This window comes from Pinus tabuliformis, chromosome 4_2 (assembly GCF_031772625.1).
Source record: "Pinus tabuliformis cultivar Carrire ecotype Pingquan chromosome 4_2, CPIR1, whole genome shotgun sequence".
Taxonomy (NCBI): Eukaryota; Viridiplantae; Streptophyta; class Pinopsida; order Pinales; family Pinaceae; genus Pinus; species Pinus tabuliformis.
The window spans coordinates 328540318-328555729 of NC_142304.1; positions in this window are offsets into that span (position 1 = coordinate 328540318).

The window sequence follows — 15412 nt, forward strand, 5'->3', positions numbered from 1 at the left end:
TCCACGGGGATGGTGAAGTGGCATGCCAGGTCGGCAGGTGGTCGGGCGCAAGGGTTGACGTGTCGGCATGGTGGCAGTGACGTGGGATGACGCGGAGGTGACGTAGCATAGGCGGAAAAAGCCGAAACCGGAAACAGCCAGCGGTTTCATATCGCACCGCTTATGGTACGGGGGGGAATCTGTCAGACGTACCTCCGACGAGCTGTGGCGAGGACGCGTGGCAGCCGAGTGACGTAACCATTTTACGGATATCGGACGATATCCGTCGGACGTGAGACCCGCTCCGATATCGATGCTGACCGTCGGATCTAGAGGGCTCGATCCAACGGCCATCGGGGAAGTGACGTGACCGGTATATACGGCGGGTAAACGGCGGACGTCGGAGCCGCTCCGATGTGATAAGAGCCGTTGGATGCTCTGGATCAGATCGGGCGGCTGTCGGGGCGATGACGTGATAGGTGGATAAGGCAGCGGGCGGAGGCATAAATACATATTTTTAATGTTTTTTCAATATATTTCGAAAATCGAATATATGCGCAAACTTTGGTTAGGCAACAGAAAGTGGGTTTTTTCGGGATTTTTGGTAGTTTCAAAGGGTTTTCATGGGTAAAGGGGTTTTATAAGGTTTTTCTTGGCAAATAGCAGTTTAGTGAGTGGAATGACTTGAGGAAAGGGAGGGTAGATGAGGTGTAGGTTCATCCAAGTGGCCAGATGTCACTTTGATCCCTGATAGAGAACTTATTGGCTATAATGCCAAAAGGAGGGATATTTATACAAATTTTGGGGTTTATACACCATGGTGTTTAATACTAGTAGGGGAAAGGTGATATAGGGATTTACATAGTAAAGTTAAAGTCAATATGGATGGGGGTAAATGAAGGGGGAAAACACTGAATTTGTTTGCAAAACACTTGGTTTAAAGAGTAGATCAAAATGAAAAGATTTTTACACAAGAAATGTGGCTTTTGAATGAACAAGAACCACCATGAAACCATGATCTTCTTCCATGGATCTTAGCTGAAGAGGGGATGTTAGCAATGAAATGAAGGGGGAGAGGGAGGTTAGTCATGCTCCTTGCTGTAACTTGATGAAGATGAACACCTTGTCCATTGATAGATTTTGCCTTGGAAAACACAGTTCACACATCTGTAATGGTAAAGATAACCTTTCTGCAACCCCCAACTACTTACCCCAGTATTTGCCTAACATTTTTTATTTCTTCTTGGAGGGTGCACTTGGACTTGCAGACCCTTACTTGCCTTTTCTTTTCTTTGGCTTTTCCTTTGTTATTTCTATCTACTTCTACCCTTATCTCTTCCAAGGTCCCAGATTAAGCTGTTGGGAGCCTTTTCTTCTCTACCTGAACTACTTGTCTGCCAAGATTAAACAGTTTGGACAGACTTTCTTCTCTAATCTACAACTGCAAATTTAAACCATGGAATGATCCAGATTAGACTGTTGGACCATCCATCAAAATCTTAAGTCCATACCAAGCTATATACATAGATTGGATTCTCTTGGAAATATGTGATCTTTGAGTTATCAAAGCAGAGCATATTTGGTCCTTTCATAGCCAATCATGAAATATGAAACCTATTGGTATAGGTAGCTAACAGTGGCTCCACATGGGGATGGTTTTTCATTTGAAATACCAAGAACAGCAGGTCAGAATGCCTTGGCCTTTTACTGCTTATCCATCTTGTAGTTTTGCTGCCTTGAAGTGCCCAAATTGTGTGCTTTTCTTCTTGGTAAACCTCTGATTCTTTTCTCCTTTTGCTGACCAACTAATAACACTTGAGAAACTACATTTTACAATTTTAAACAGAAAGTAATATATACATTTGGGTATGTACAATGGAAGCTCATGCTGCACTTAGGGGTGGTATTCAAAATAGTGCTTCAGCATCCTGCCATTCACAGGACCTTCATCCAAGTCAGTTTCACTAAGACCTTTGAGGAAGTAAGTATTGTTTCCTTGCACTGCTTGGACAGCAAATGGTCCTCTCCATAAGGAATCAAACTTTCCATGTTTTCCTTTGTCTTCCCTCCTTGCATCCCACTTGAGGACTTTATCACCAACATTAAAATCTTCTGCTTTGGTTCTTCTGTCAAAGGCTTTCTTTAGTTTTTCTTGTAATACCTGAACTCTGCTGAAAACTTGATCTCTGGTTTGATGCAGACATATGATTTGATTTATTCTTCTTTGCATATTATTTGGTTCAGCTTGGCTTTCTTGAAGAAGCTTCATAACAGGCACTCCTAGTGATGAGGGGAATTTGGCCTCTAATCCATAAACCAATTCATATGGGCTGGTCCCAATTGATCTCTTGGTTGTTAGTCTATCTGCCCATAAGGCATTGACTAGTTTCTTGTGCCAGTTCTTTTTGTTCTCTTCAAGTACCTTCTTTATAATGTTTACAAGGCTTTTGTTTGATGATTCAGCAAGGCCATTTCCTTGGGGATAGTATGCAGTAGAATGGCCCAAAGTAATATGAAATTTGTGACAAAAATTCACCATTTTCTTGGATCTGAAAGCAGCAGCATTGTCTGTTATAATTTTGTCAGGACAGCCAAATCTAGCCAGTATGTTGTTCTCCAAGAACTGAATGATTACTGAATCATTTGCTTGTCTGCATGGGGCAGCTTCAATCCACTTAGTGAAGTAGTCTGTGGCTGTTAAGATCCATCTATGTTGGCCTGAAGATGAGGGATGAATTTCCCCAATGAAGTCCAATCCCCATTGTTGAAAAGGTCTCTCTGTTGCAATAGGCCTTAAAGGAAGTGGCAGCAGTTGTCTCTTTCCCTCAAACACTTGGCATTTATGACATGATGTGATAAATTTCTTGACATCAGAGAACATGGTGGGCCAGTAGTATCCAGCCCTTAGTATTTATCCACAGTGGACTTCTAGTACAAGTGTCCACCACAGTCTCCTGCATGAAACTCTTGCATGATATTGTTAGTTTCATTTTCAATTAAACAGTGCAACAATATCCCTTCATGGTTTTTCCAAAGTAAATTGCCATCCATCACACAAAATCTTGATGTTTTCATTTTTAGGAACCTACACTTAGTTTTGGACAGTCCTGGGGGAGCACACAGGTTTTGTAACACATAACAGATATCAGAGTACCAGGGGGATTGTTCAAAGGCTACATTGATCTTTGGAGTCGCCAGCTCTGTTTCACTGTCCAGCTGATTGATGTCTAAGGCTTGAAAATTTGTTTCTGTCATTAATTTGGCCAAGCCTTGCCATTTTATTAGTTTTGTAGGTTTTATCTCAATGTCAAATTCCAAGATGCTGGCAATCCATTTTCCTCTTCTGCCTTCTAAATTTTCTTGGGTGAGAATGTCTTTGACAATAGGACTTGGCACATATGCTTTGACATGGGAATAAAGGATATAAATCCTAAAGTCTTTGATTGCTTTGACTAAAGCATAAGCTTGTTTTTCCATGATTTGATACTTCAAAGGTGCATCTCTGAGAGCTTTGCTAAAGAAAGCAATTGGCTTCTCATTTCCTTGGTCATCCTTTTGTAATAAAACAACAGCAATAGTATGTTGGGAAGCAAAAGAGAAAATGATAAATTCTCTGTCAAACTGAGGATTGGTCAAGACTGGGGTCTGGGTAAGGGCCAATTTTATACCTTCAAATGCTTGATTGGCTTCAACAGTCCACTTCACTTTTGAATCCTTTTTCAGCATGTTATTTAATAATCTGGTTAGCTCTGCTAGGTTTGGGATAAACCTTCTCAAGAAATTGATTTTTCCCAAGAATCCTTGTAATTCTTTGACATTCCTTGGGTGAGGCATTTGCAGGATAGCTTGTATCCTATCTGGGTCAATTCTAATGCCATCTTTTGAGATGATGTGTCCTAAGAGCTTGCCTTCTTCTAAACCAAAGAGGGACTTCTTAGGATTCAAGGAGATTCCATATTTTCTGCATTTTAGGAAGATCTGTCTCAAATGTTTTATGTGTTCTTGGTCTGATTTTGAGAAAGGCGTTAGGTCATCTAGATAAATGACTAAAAAGTCATGAATTTCCTTGGCAAAGGCAATATCCATTGCTCTTTGAAATGTTGCCCCTGCATTCTTCAATCCAAAAGGCATCTTTACATATTTGAAAGTTCCCCATGGGGTTGTAAATGCTGTTTTGTCCTGATCATCAGGGTGAACTAAGATCTGGTTAAAACCTGAAAATCCATCCAGTAATGAGATCCTTGAGGCCCCCACCACCCTTTGAAGAATGTGATCCATCTTGGGTAAGGGGTAGTTGTCCTTTAAGGATACTTGGTTTAGATTCCTTAAGTCCACACACAGCATGATCTCACCAGTCTTCTTTCTTGTAGGGACTAAGTTGGAAATCCATTCAGAGAATCTGATTGGTGCTATGATGTCTGCTTTGAACATTTTATGTACCTCTTGTTCCATTGCTGGGAGAAGCATAGGATTGATTCTCCTCAGTTTTTGTTTAAAGGGCTTTTGATCAGGTTTGAGAGGGATGGTGTGTTGGATTACAGAGGTGTCATAGGACTTTAGGTCCTCATAGCTCCATGCAAAAACATCCTGGAACTCTTTGAAGAGGTCAATGTATTTTGGCTTTTGGTCAGGAGGTAAGGAAGCAGATAATTTAATTATCTTGGGTTTGTCAATTGTACCTATGTTGCACTCTTCAATGGCTGCATTCAGGGGCTACATTTTTGGTTTTCTGGGAATATCATTTGAATCAAAAATGTCTTCTAGTGGGGTTAGGCCTGTTGGTAAAAAATTGTCTTTTAGCTCAATGATTTCAGTTTCAGCATTGGACACTCCCTCTTCCCAGTCAACTTGTTGAATTTGCGAGATGTTTTCTATATTGAAAATAGTTGGATTCAACATTTGCTTTGCAGTCCTAGGTGATATTGGCTGAGCAGTCTGTTGAAACTGTATTTGTGATGGACTTGCTCCATTAAGTATTTGTGATTGACTTGCTGTCTCAAGTATTTGTGATTGACTTGCTGTCTCATTGTCAATATTTAATCCTGCAAATTCTTGCTGCAGAGTTAAAAACTGGTTTATTTGCTTGTCATCCTCAAATACTTGCCAATCATTGATGTTGTTTGGAATAGAGGGTCTGTGTTTTACTTCAGCTGTGAAACAATGGTGGGGCTCAAAGGGCAACTTGCAGGTACTTGCAAAGGTGGCTAAACTATGAGCATGTAGATTTTGGGTTCTGGGAATTTTCGTAATTTGGAATTCAGAGAAAAAGTTTAGTATCTCAGCAACAGCAGACCTATAAGTCCTTAGTCTTTTGTCATTGGTGATAAAGTTTCCTTTCACTTGTTGGATAACTAAATCTGAATCTCCCATGATTGAAACCCTGGCAGCTTGTAAGAATTTTGCCAACTTGAGTCCTAGTAAAAGAGCTTCATATTCTGCCATGTTATTAGTACATCTGAAATTCAATCTATAGGCTCTGCCTTCTGCATGACTATTTTCTTTATTGTGTACCCAAACTCCAGCTCCTGCCCCTAATTTGTTGACCGAGCCATCAAATTCAAGGAACCATAGAATATCTTGTTGGGGAGGAGGTTTTATGATCTGTTCATGGGCTGGTAATGTAAGTAGCAATTGTGGTTTTTTCTCTAGCTTGTCTTCTAGGACAGTCTCATCATTTAATTGGATGTTCTTGACAATTAAGGCAGCAGCACTATCAAATGTTTGATTGACTGTTGTTTCATGAGTGATACTACTCTCATTTGCATCTTCCTCCTGTATGAATATCTTGGTTTCAACTTCACCTTTTGAGGGAGTGGTTGTATCATTGAAGAGAATGTATGAGTCTATGTCTGAATGGACAGCATATATAGGAAAATTTTGAGGTTTTTCTTCGCTGCTGACCATGTACTTCATTAGTGTTTCTCTATACAGTCTTTTTGGTTGCCCAAACACAGAGATGGTGGCATATGACATGTCTAATTGTAGGGAACCTTGGAGTTTGGCACCCCATGATCTTGATAACAGCATTCCATACTTAGGTGGGATATCAGCAACTACCACATCCATTAGGATTGTCTTGTTTGGGTATTGAACTAGAGAGACACATAAGTCTTTTATGAGACCTAGACACTTGACTTGGCTGGAGTCAAAGGAAAACAGATCCTTGTATGGTCTTGTTATGTCTAAATTCAATCTCTCCATGACTGCTTTTGGCATAAGATTGTGAGAGGCACCTGAGTCAAACATTGCATTATGTAGTATTTTGTCATGAATATGTAAACTGACATAAAAAGGCAGTACCCCTGTGACTACTGTTTTTCCATCCACTTCTGGGCCAAACAGGAGTTCTGGGGTGTCATCCAGTACATTGACATCATCTTTGTTGCTAGTGAGTTGAAGGGACCTTTTGATTTGCAATTTATAGCTGTCATGCTTGGCTAATTCCAAGAGAGGAATAGCTATTTTTATTTTGCCAATTTCTGTTTCAAGATCAAAAGGTTTCTCAGATTGGGTCTTGGGGTTATAGGTGACAGTTCTTTCCTTGTTCATTAAGTCTCCTTCTAGATTTTTATCTTGACTTTGAGATTTATCCTTTTTACTCATCTCTTGAGGAGTAACATTTAAATTAGGATGAGAAGATGAAGTGTCCAGAGACTGCTGTCTTAAGGACAGTGGCTCAGTGATTTCTTCAACAATCACTTCTTCTGTAGGTGAATTTAGTTTGTCACTAGGTTGTGTGACTATAACTCTTTCAGGCTGCTGATTATCCTTTTTCTTTTCAGGCTGGTTGACATTCACAGTTCTGCTCCTTAGCTTGTACTGTTTATGGACTTCATAAACAGCAGTGTCATAGCCTTGTTTAAAGTCAAAGGATTCCCCTGATTTAGTGTGGAACAATTTGATTTCCTCATCCTCATGATCTTCTTGTGTTAAGAAAACTTGACTTTCACCATCCAGCCCTATTAAATTAATCTCAGGATCTTCATTGGGCTCGGCTGAAGTGGAGGTTTCAGCATAATTTTCTTGGAAAGGGGGTCTTATATCTGGATCAGGGTTGGCCCTGCCAACATTCGGGTTTGGATTTCTCCTAAAATTTGGATTCCTAGGAGGATTGTTTTGTGGTGCTTCCCATGATGCTTTTCTTTCAACTGACTCCACCCTATCACCCAATCTTTTCATGCTATTGAGTATGGCATCGAGCTTTTGATCAAAGGCTGTGGGTTCTTCTTTGTATATGCTTCTCTTTTCTAACCTTGCCCTGTTTCTTTTGGCAATCAGGTTTGCTTCTACTGTGACAGCAGCCTTCTGGGCGTCTTCAAGGGTTTCAGGTTCTCTTTCCTTCAACTGATATGCCATGTCAGAATCAAATCCATCAGGGAACTTGTACAAGGCCAAATCAGGAGGAGGTCTTAGGTTTTGTGGTATTGCATTGTACACATTGTTGAATCTAGCACAATACTCCAGAACGGTCTCTTGAGGACCTCTCTTGATTGTTTCATATTCACCAAGTATGTGCAGGGGATCTTTCTTCTTCTCCCATCTGGTAGTAAAGGCCTGATAAAGCTCATCAGGGGTCGTGATAGTATTTGCAGCAATTGACCTGAACCAGGTTCTAACATCACCTGTCAGGCTTTGGACAAAAATTCTCATCCTCACACTGTCATCATCTATCTCATAGTTTTCAAAGTGATCTTGCATCCTCTTAGCATGTTGAATAGCAGAGTAAGGGCCAGTGGAGTCAAAATATGAGATTTTGGTTTGGTAATCCTGGGGTAGAGCTGCAGGATTAGCAGGTAGCTGCAAGGGTGCATATCTATTTGCCATATTTGGAGGGTTGGGTGTATTAATAGGTGCTGCTGGGATAATAGGAACAGTGGGTACCACAGGGGTAACAGGTGAAGCTGAACCTAAAGTGTGGTTCAAGGGGATATGTGCAGTGGATGAAGATGTGAGAGGGGGACTTTGAGATGTGGATGGTGAACTAGGGGAACTAGGGGTAGACCTGAAAAGGACCTTGCATGGAGTAGGTATAAGGCTAGGATGATCTGGCTCTGAAGTCAAATCAGCAGGCTGCTCCTGCTTTTGCTGCCTTCTAATGTTTCTTAGGATTGTATTTGGATTATCAACAATGGTGGGTGGATTTGGGTCAGGATTTGCCCTAGTATGCCGAGGATTTTTCTTAGGAGCCAGTTTCTAACTGTTTTTTAGGATTTTGTGGGAAATTTTTATATCCGAAGGGACTGGATGAAGATTTTTGGAATGGTTATATATTCTCAGAGCTAAGATGAAGATTCCCAAAACAAGCTCCTCCCTAAAACTGCTAATGTGATACAGAAACAGATCAAAGGCCTCTTGATTTATTTCAGGCTTGATAGTAGCTATATGGAAGATATATAGTAAAAAATCTCAAGCACTCCCCAGTGGAGTCGCCAATTATGTTAACACCCAGGTTGTTCCCTATGACTCCCAAGGGAATACGGCCGGGGTAACCACTAACCAATCTTTGGATCACAGTTTCTAGCCAAACTGTGATCAGAGAGGGCTCTCTCTTTATGATTTGTCTCTGTTATGATGGTGTTTTTAGGCTAGCTATTATGCTCAGGTTTTGGTTTATGCTTTGGTTGAAGGATTTCTTTCAGGTCTTATGATATAGTGTTTAGATAGTGAAATACCATTGGGCAATGGAGTCTGGAGTTGTGAAATGATTTGATATGCTGGATTGGTGGTGTTCAAACTGCAGGGCCTATTGTGTATTTTAGACAAACAAAATTAGCTTAAATGGTGATGTATGTCAACCAACAGAAAGCAATTAAGAATTTTCTATTAAGTTGGTGAGGTGAAGGTGAACACACTGCACAGGAGCAAAACTTGAATTCCTGTGACAAAGGCCACTGTGAAAGGTGTATTCTGAAAGTGCAGCAATTAAGAATTACACTTATCTAGATTACAGCTGAAGAAAACATTCATAAACAACACAGATTGAACTCAGGGTACTCAGTGAATAAATCCTGAAAGTTATTCTTTTTCCTTGTTGCTTAGTATTGAAAATCAGATAACATATATGGATTTTAACAAAACAACTAATTGACAGAGAGAGTTACAGAGACTTATTGTATGGTGAAATACACAGGAATCCAGCAGTTATCAACAGACACCAGAACGCATTCAACACTTCCGAAATCCGAGAATTCCATCACTTTCTTTATTAAACTTCTGAAAGGATTACAACATAAGAATTTCTTTAGGAGAAATCAACAACAACCCTTGCAAGCTCAGGCGAAGGGGACTTTATAACAATGTTTATACAAAATATCTCAGGTATTGAGTCATCTGAGAGAGAAAATATCTTCATAAATGCGTACAGAAAGTAGGAAAAGAAGTTATTGCAACTTTGAATGCAGCATAAATGCTCTTTATGTCTGTCAGAGGGTAATTTGACCTTTGGAGGTCATTGAGTCGGTTGAGCCGTTTTGCTTTAACGCTAAATAATGCGTCTTTATTTCTTGCTGCGCTGTATTTTCTCGGCCCTGCCACCTGTAGTCTTCTATTTCTGCTTTGTTGGCTGATCCATCTGCTGAGTTGGCTCAGCTTTAATCCGCCGTGCATGCTGATTTTGTTAAACTTTTCTTTGCATGACAACTGATATTTTTAAGAAACAAAATTGTTAAGTGACTCCCTGTTTACAAAATCTTCTGTATTGCGTTTGTCCACCATTCTTGCGTAGGGAGTTGATGCCTGAGAATAGCATCCATTGTCTCCTCTGCCTCTGTGTACTTGAAGAAATTGGGAGCCACCCCAAACAGGTGATTGATCTCATTCATTATAAAAAACAGATTCTCGACTCTGTTGTAAAGAGACTGTCCTGTGGCTGGCCCTGTTTCCTCTGAGGTGCTGGGCTTATCACTGATCTGGCTAGTGGCAAATGTATTGACCCTTTTAGCATACTGGTCATGTGTGAACAATCTCCCTGCGCTGTTCAGTAAGCCAGGGAGTCCTCTGCTTTCTAACACTTGAAACTTTTCTAAAAACTTGTTCACCTCAGTCTGCATATCCTGGGTTCTTCTCTCCAAGGTCTGCACAAAGTTTCTCAGTGTGAGAACCCTTTTGACCATTTGGATAGTGTCAGTTCTGTTTGTAATTCCCATGGCAGCTAACTGAGAACTTGTTCTGTGGTTAAGTACATTGATCATTCTAGTGGCCACTTCAGGCATATTGCTCAATTGAGCTCTTGATCTGTGAATCTCCCTCTGTGCCTTTGGGATGAGCTCTAGTTGCTCATGGATAGTTTCAATATATGGCCACTGCTCATTGATAGATTGACCAATGTTAGCCCATAGCACTATTTTCAGTTCGGCCACCACTTTATCTAACTTGAGCTCATTCTCTAGCTCTTTTATTTTGTTTTTGAGGGCTTTCACCTCCCTGTCCTTCTCTGCCACAGTTTGTTTGGATTTATCATATCTATCATTGATTTTAGCCAAAGATTCTTTGGCTGAATTGAGCTCCAACATTTGAGCTTCCAGGACTTGGATTTCGTTCTTCAGCTTTTGCATATCTAGGCTTTGGGCCTGCTCTGTAGTTGTTGGCGCTGCTGAAGTAGATGTTGCTGTTTGTTCGGTCTGTTGAGGAGGAGGGGCAGTGATAGGAGCAGCTTCCTCAAGATTGATGATCTGAGGAGGAGGCTGAGAAGTCTGCCCTTCTTCTCTTTGTTTCAGAGATGCCTGTAATGCTGCCTTTGTAGCCTCTGATTCTCCCAACTTCTCTTGTGCTTGAACCAGCTGTTTATAAATGGAGATCAACAAATCTGTGGTGTCCTTCTCATGCCTTTGTTGGGCTACCTCATCTGTCTGAGGGTGAATGGTAGCTGGGATCTTGATTTTCTTTCTCATGGCAGCCATGTCAGCATCCCTCAACTTCAAGATTTCCTGTATCCCTGAAATATCTTTGGGATCATGCCCAATTTCAATGATTATGTCTTCCAAGGACCTTATTCTGTTGTCCTTTGCCTGGGATGATGCCTTCTCCAATTCCAGTTGAGAGGCTGTGGCATTGAGGCTGCTCTTTAGCTTATAATTTTCCAATGTTTCATCTGCTAAGGAGGCATACACCATCTCACCAGTTTGTTTGTGCAGTTCAATTTTGTCCATTGGGTGTATGTCTTTGGCCATGACCTCCAGGTTGGTCCTGAGGTAATCTGAGGCAGATTGGGGCTGCAGTGCTGTGGGCAAAAAATGGCTCATAATCATTTTGCCTTCACCTACATCAAAGGCAGACATAAGTCTCTGCTGATTAGTAGGAGCCATGTTTAGCAGATGATTGTACAATTGTATTTTGATAGGCTCATTCCTCCTTTTGATGTCTATGAATTGTTGTTTGATGCTTACTTGTCCTTCTTTTTGCTGGCTGGAGGAGCTGACCTCCCCTCCCATAGTCCTGTCCTGTTCCTGCTGGAAGGAACTTGCTGAAGCTTCTCTGCTGGGTGGGCCCATGCCCAATGCCTGTCTTATTGCTATGTCCTCCTCTGAAAAATCATTTAATCTTTGTCTCTTTTCTCCCTGGTTGATAGATGAAGTGAGGGGAGTTTCTCTATCCCTTTTTCTGCTTAAGTCCTCCTTTTGAGGAGTTTGGAGGACCGAGGCATCGGTGGTGACTTCTGGCCTAGGAGGCACTATGTTCTGAGCCTGTTGCTCAGTGGAAGTTGGAGTATCAATTACTCTCTCCTGCTGTAAGGGCTGCTGTCTGTCATGTTGCCCTTCTTCTTGCTGCAGATCTTGTTGCTGTTGTTGCTCTGCCTGCTGCTGCTCTTCTTTATCTGTCTGCTCTGTCTCCATTTCCTTTTCTTTGCCTCTGCTGGATATATTCTCAGTGGCCTTGGTAGTTTGCTGCTTGGCAGTTGAGGAGGATTCAGCTGCTCCCGTTTCTGTGCTTGGAAGTGTGAATACCTGTGAACAAAGCTCAAGGTCAGCCAACTTCTTTAGATTCCTTAGTGCCCTCTTGTTCAACTCTTCTTGTGACAAGGGCTCTTCTAAGGTCCCTCTCCTCCATTTGTCTTGGTTTGCATATTTTTCAATGTGAGGGATGCTATGGTGATCATAGGCAGATAACTTATATTTGAGCCTCCTCATGGATATGAAATGATTAGGGTCATAGGGTACCCATATGAAACTGGTTTGCAGGCCAAGGGCCTCAAGCATTCTCTCTGCTTCCCTCCATCCTTGCTCCCTCTCATTATAGATAAAATGGCCAAGTTGGCTTTTGACCTTCAACTGTGCCTTTTTGCCTTTTCCTGAAAAATGAAGCACATCAACTCTGCCAAATTGCCTAAAGTACTCTAGGGAAAATAGCCTCATAGGCACATACTTGGGTAATTTGAAAGGAGGTAGATCACACCCATATATCCTGATGACAGTGTGGTTTTGGTAGAAGTACCAATCCCCAATGCTATAAGCTTTGGACAGCTGAAGAATTCTCTGCATGTCATCAGTGAGTCTCGGAGGAGGTGAGCTCATCAGCATTGCCATAGTTGGATGGATGAACAGATCCATGAATTCACAGTAAGTGTATGGAGACTCAGGTCTAATGTGGAAGACAGATGACCAGTAGACCACTGATCTGGGATTGCCTTGGGCATCCATTCTTTTGATTGAAAAGTGAAACTTCTCATATTGATGGTACAGGATCAAATGGTAAATGTAGGAGGTGTATCTGAACATCCTATCTCTCCTTAAATTCATCAATTGCTCATGAATCTTGTCTGATATGTAGGTGGCGTAGTCATAGCAGATTGGTGACTTGCCAGGAGCAAACATAAGCATCAATACCAGCACAGTTGCATCAATATGCTCAATTGAACTATATCCCAAGATGGGAGAAATCATATCTGCAAGGTCTCTGCCCAGCTCATTGAGGTATACATGAAGAATTGGAGGGCCCATTACAATGTTAGTTTTGATGTATAATTGATTAAATTTGACAATTTGAGCATCTGTGAGTTTATCCCCTTGTTTTATCAGGTTTACCAGTGATAAAGGAACCAACTTCTTTTGAGGGTTGAAGCAAAGCATGTCTCTGATAGCTTGAGGGGTAACATAGAAAAGTACTGAACCAGATGGGTCAACAACAGCTCTCTGAGAAACATCATATTGTTCAGCACATAGGTGGATTAGTTCAGGGAACTGGTTGACCTGAGGGAGCTTAAAAATAGGGAGGAAAGAGTCCCATAAGCCCAATATATCTGTCCCATTTTCATGCTTGGCTTTCAACTCATTCAACAGATGAATGTGGAATTTGCTGCTCATAAGCTTCTCTTCTGTAATTTGGTAATCCATATCTGCCAAGGTTTGCCATTTCAAGTTCTTTTGAGGGGCATTCAGAGGTTGAACATTTAGTACTACAGGTGTCTCCATTGCACGGGAGGATTTTGAATCAAGTGCAAAGTGATTTTGATTGAGCAGGACAGTACAGAGGAATGCCTCTGTACCAGGGAGGTGAGATTATCAGGAACAGAGAGTGGTTCTAGGAAATAGCAGTTGAAATACTATTTATAGTGCAGCTAGGACCAATGTTTGGCCTTTCCTTGTCTCTCTCAGTGGTTAAATTTGGTTTGAATGAGTCTGCCGCGATTGCGTAAACAGAACTTAGTTTTTCAATAAAATGTAGGTAAAACAAGGCTTGGCTAGTAGTTTTCGAGGTGGTAGTTGAAAATTAGAGGCTCTGTAGAGGAATTCACCGGTGAATTTATAAGTTTTATCGTCTTTTAAGCTTTTTGAGTGATTTATAGAGAATTCCAGGCGTACGGAGGATAAATGATGAAAAATACCTGGTAAAACAGCGAGCAGAGGTTGTGTGAGCAGGCAGGATTGGTGCTCTGGAGGTCTCCTGGTTGATTTAGCAGGTTGGCGGTAAGTCGGACGTGAACATCACGCAGCAGAGAGAATAAAAATGAGCGAAAAGAACGTAAAAACATGTTTTTCGGCCATAATATAGACTTTTTGACAATTTGGCGCCTTTTCTGTGATGACGTCAGCATGAGGTCATTGGTGGGGTCAGGGCCGGCTGACGTCATAGGTGAGGTGGCGGGCTCTGATTGGTCCACGGGGATGGTGAAGTGGCATGCCAGGTCGGCAGGTGGTCGGGCGCAAGGGTTGACGTGTCGGCATGGTGGCAGTGACATGGGATGACGCGGAGGTGACGTAGCATAGGCGGAAAAATCCGAAACCGGAAACAGCCAGCGGTTTCATATCGCACCGCTTATGGTACCGGGGGGAATCTGTCAGACGTACCTCCGACGAGCTGTGGCGAGGACGCGTGGCAGCTGAGTGACGTAACCATTTTACGGATATCGGACGATATCCGTCGGACGTGAGACCCGCTCCGATATCGATGCTGACCGTCGGATCTAGAGGGCTCGATCCAACGGCCATCGGGGAAGTGACGTGACCGGTATATACGGCGGGTAAACGGCAGACGTCGGAGCCGCTCCGATGTGATAAGAGCCGTTGGATGCTCTGGATCAAATCGGGCGGCTGTCGGGGCGATGACGTGATAGGTGGATAAGGCAGCGGGCGGAGGCATAAATACATATTTTTAATGTTTTTTCAATATATTTCGAAAATCGAATATATGCGCAAACTTTGGTTAGGCAACAGAAAGTGGGTTTTTTCGGGATTTTTGGTAGTTTCAAAGGGTTTTCATGGGTAAAGGGGTTTTATAAGGTTTTTCTTGGCAAATAGTAGTTTAGTGAGTGGAATGACTTGAGGAAAGGGAGGGTAGATGAGGTGTAGGTTCATCCAAGTGGCCAGATGTCACTTTGATCCCTGATAGAGAACTTATTGGCTATAATGCCAAAAGGAGGGATATTTATACAAATTTTGGGGTTTATACACCATGGTGTTTAATACTAGTAGGGGAAAGGTGATATAGGGATTTACATAGTAAAGTTAAAGTCAATATGGATGGGGGTAAATGAAGGGGGAAAACACTGAATTTGTTTGCAAAACACTTGGTTTAAAGAGTAGATCAAAATGAAAAGATTTTTACACAAGAAATGTGGCTTTTGAATGAACAAGAACCACCATGAAACCATGATCTTCTTCCATGGATCTTAGCTGAAGAGGGGATGTTAGCAATGAAATGAAGGGGGAGAGGGAGTTTAGTCATGCTCCTTGTTGTAACTTGATGAAGATGAACACCTTGTCCATTGATAGATTTTGCCTTGGAAAACACAGTTCACACATATGTAATGGTAAAGATAACCTTTCTGCAACCCCCAACTACTTACCCCAGTATTTGCCTAACATTTTTTATTTCTTCTTGGAGGGTGCACTTGGACTTGCAGACCCTTACTTGCCTTTTCTTTTCTTTGGCTTTTCCTTTGTTATTTCTATCTACTTCTACCCTTATCTCTTCCAAGGTCCCAGATTAAGCTGTTGGG